This window comes from Quercus suber, unplaced genomic scaffold, assembly GCF_002906115.3.
Source record: "Quercus suber isolate HL8 unplaced genomic scaffold, Cork oak 2.0 scaffold_1648, whole genome shotgun sequence".
NCBI lineage: Eukaryota > Viridiplantae > Streptophyta > Magnoliopsida > Fagales > Fagaceae > Quercus > Quercus suber.
Window position 1 is genome coordinate 1 of NW_027071007.1, and position 3,879 is coordinate 3,879.

The 3,879-nt window shown below is 33.9% G+C and overlaps 1 pseudogene; it reads left to right on the top strand.

The window, feature by feature from the left end:
- Positions 1–502: 502 nt before the first annotated feature.
- Positions 503–3,166, top strand: LOC136066041 (2-phytyl-1,4-beta-naphthoquinone methyltransferase, chloroplastic-like; annotated as a pseudogene).
- Positions 3,167–3,879: the final 713 nt, after the last annotated feature.

Genomic DNA, 3,879 nt, shown 5'->3' on the forward strand with positions numbered 1-3,879 from the left:
AGCCTTTGGTAGCTAAGTAAGCAAGACGACCATCACAAATGACGTCAGTAGTTGTTAGAGGCGCGTGGAGCGTGTGAAGCATAAGCAAGATGACGTCCCTTTTTTTTAAATCTAATTTAATACATTAATTAGACTATTTTCATATATTTATAAAAATTATTTCAAATCTTCTAATTCTAAGAATATCGAAACAATCAGTATTAGAATAATATCATATTTTAAGTCTTTCTATGTAATGTTGAACCTCAGTTATTAAACAATGGATTTTTAGTAATGAATTTGTCAAAAAATAATTTTTATTTATTAAAATTTTAAGACCTTACTTAAAAAAAAAAAAGAGAGTTTTTTATTTTTATTTTTTATATATAATATTATAAGATAAATAGATAAAATATATTTTATTTTAAGAGGAATTCTTTAATTGAGTGGAGCTGTGAAGTGCTGTGCCTTTGTGACAGCAACTCTTCCCCGTGTGTTTTGTTTCTCCCAAAAAAAAAAGAAAAGAAAAGATTTTTATCCGAATCTTGTATTTATATGTTAAAAAAAAAAACTAAGGATAAGGTGACGGACCTCGGTGTCGGAAAAAATGGCACTGTGTATTCCTCTTCCTTCATGCCGGTTCAGACACAGACCGGTTCGTTCTTCTCTCGAACGCCAAGAACTCTTTGGTCGTATAGCTCCTGTCTACGATAATGTAACTCTCCACTCTCATCTCCTCCTTTTCCTTCAATTCTTCTTTTTTTTAGCTCTCTTTTATGTCTTTCTAACTAAAAATGCAGTTGAATGACTTGCTGAGTTTGGGTCAGCATCGTATATGGAAAAGAATGACTGTCTCATGGACTGGGTATTTAAAAAAAAAAAAAAAAATTATTCTTATTAGTCTTTTTTTTATTTGAAATTTGTTTGTTGTTTGTTTGTTTAATGTTGGAATTGCGGGTGTTAGAGCGAAAATGGGAGACTGTGCGTTGGATTTGTGTTGTGGAAGTGGGGATTTAGCGTTTCTTTTGTCCGAGAAAGTTGGGTCCAATGGCAAGGTATGTTCTTCCATTGTTCCAACACTAGCATTGTTGTATATTTAGTTTGTGCAGTAACAAGTTGTACTTAATTTTGATTATTTTTTTTGGGGTCATGATTTTCAGGTGATTGGTCTTGATTTCTCAAAGGAGCAATTGTCAATTGCTTCGTGTCGGCAAGGCTTGGCCCCCAATGCCTGCTACAACAATATAGAGTGAGCATTTGGTAAATCTAGCGGTTAACAAATTAAAAGACTGGAAAAGTTTCTTGAAGCCATTTCTAGTAGTAGAATTTTCTGCTTTGATTCTGAAAATATTGTCTATAAGTGAATTTAAAGTGCACTAACAGTAGTGTTAATAGCCAATACTGCAAAGCACTAATATCATGTGTTTCGTCGTAGGTGGGTTGAAGGCGATGCACTTGAGTTACCTTTTCTGATGGTTACTTTGATGCCATTACAATGGGTTATGGGCTACGAAATGTGGTTGATAAAGAAAGAGCCATGCAGGAGATGTTTAGAGTTCTGAAACCAGGTCTTACAATCTCTATATCTCTTAAAAAAATATATGAAATTGGATGATTGAGATAGTGAGACCCTAATATTTTTTGTTGTTGTGGGCTTTTCAGGCTCAAGAGTATCTGTTCTTGATTTCAATAAAAGCACACAGCCATTTACTAATTTAATTCAGGTAGTCACATATGTATATTACAATAAAACAGTGACAGAAATTTTTATTTTACTAATTTTTAGTGCTCAATTTTAAATATTCTGTTGTGATATTGGGTTTGTGAGAATTGAATATTTACATATTGGAATTCACTTGTCATGATGAATTATCAAATGTGATACCACTTGTTGAGTTAGAAGTAAAGTTAATACCTTGGAAGATTTCACATAATTTCTTGATACAACATGCTGGGACACCTTGGTAAACAAAAGTTCAATACCTTGGAAGGTTTCTTGATAGTTGAACTTTCCTTGTTTAAGTTTAGTGTTTCCTATTTTATACCCCCTGTAGACATGGGAGGCTCTTTTTTCTTATTCAATGCATTTTTACATACTAAAAAAAAAAAAAAAGAAGATATTTGGTCCCAACAATGTTTTATTTAACTATTAATACACTCTTCTCACTGCTTACATGTGAGTATCATAATGTCTTTCTGCTTTATTTAAGTCACTATCTCAAATTGAGATAGTGGTTTGTACTTTTCATTCATATCAGTTGTTGAATCTCTTTCTTATTAGATTTGACAATGTTGTGACTATAGGACATTGAGTTCAACACTATTATGTACCTGTTGTGGAAATAAATCAATTTGTCTTAAATGTATCTGTTTGCAAGGAATGGATGATTGACAATTTAGTTGTCCCAGTGGCAACTGGTTATGGGCTTGCAAAGGAGTATGAATATTTGAAAAGCTCAATCAAGGAATTCTTAACAGGTTGATCTCCCCTGGCTAACTTTGGATCATGCAGTTTTAGGTGTATCTGGTTGTTAGTAAACAACTAGAAGTCAATGTTTGGCTTAATCATGTTAATATTACATATCTAATTGGTGTACTTTGTATCTCTGTGTCAAGGAATTCCTTGGCCTTACTTATCATAATGATACTACCATGTTTTTTCATTCTGCTCAAATCATATGAAGCTCTGAAAAAAGAGCTTTGCTTTGAAAAAATAAACTACTGTCAATTATGTTATTTCTTAAGACAATGAATGGTAGCATGTCGATTCAGGCTAATAACTAACTATTAGTGAATAAATGAGCTGAATCCGAAGTTTGTTAGTCATAGGGTCTGTGTATTGCCACCATAGTTGCCCCTTTTTTTTTTTTTTTTTTTTGTTTAAATAAAAATTTTAAAATCCGATTGGGTGATTGGAAATTATGTCTTTTGATACAGGGAAAGAGTTAGAGAGGCTTGCTTTACAAGTTGGATTTTCTAATGCTAGACATTATGAGATTAGTGGAGCCTCATGGGGAACTTGGTAGCCACACGCTAGATGCAATCCATGCTTGGTATTCTTCTGTCAAGTTTCAATTTTTGATTTAAGAGAAAGATTCAATTCATTGATTAACTATTTGATTTGTACTCACTGAACTCATGAAGTTCTAAATTGTTTATATATCTGGGATTTCTTGTGGTTGCTAAACTGTGATATTACATTAACCCTACCACTTATGGATTTGTTTTTTTTGATAAGTAACGAAAATTTTATTAAAAGAAGAAAAACAGCCAACCCGAGTACATTGGGAATGTACTATGGGGCAGAAATCAAAAACGAAGATTACAACGATCAAGTAAAACAGGAAGGGAAGAACAAGAAAAATGACAAAAGACCACACTCCAATCGAGGAGAGTGTGTAAAAAGAAAGACTTAATCTCTAACATAGAGCGTTCACATCCCTCAAAACTTCTAGCATTCCTTTCGTGCCAAATACACCATAACAAGCAATGGGGCACAATTCTCCACAACTCAAAATTTCTATGTCAACCAAACTTACCCTTCCAAGACTCAAACAACTCAATAACCTTCTGATGCATAACCCAATGAATTCCAAACAAACAAAACACCAACGACCACAACTCACAAGCAATGGGCAATGAAGAAGAAGATGATCCACTGACTCCCCACACTTCTTACACATATAGCACCAATCAAGAACTACACACGTCGTTTGCGAAGGTTATCTGTTGTTAAAATCTTACCTAAGGAAGCAGACCATGAAAAGAAAGCTACCCTTGGAGGAACCTTCGATTTCCAAATCATCTTCCAAGGGAAGGATAAGATGGTAGGAGGGTAGAAAGAAAGATAGAATCCTCTAACCTCAAAACCTCTACCCCTTGCTGGCTTCCAACACACCC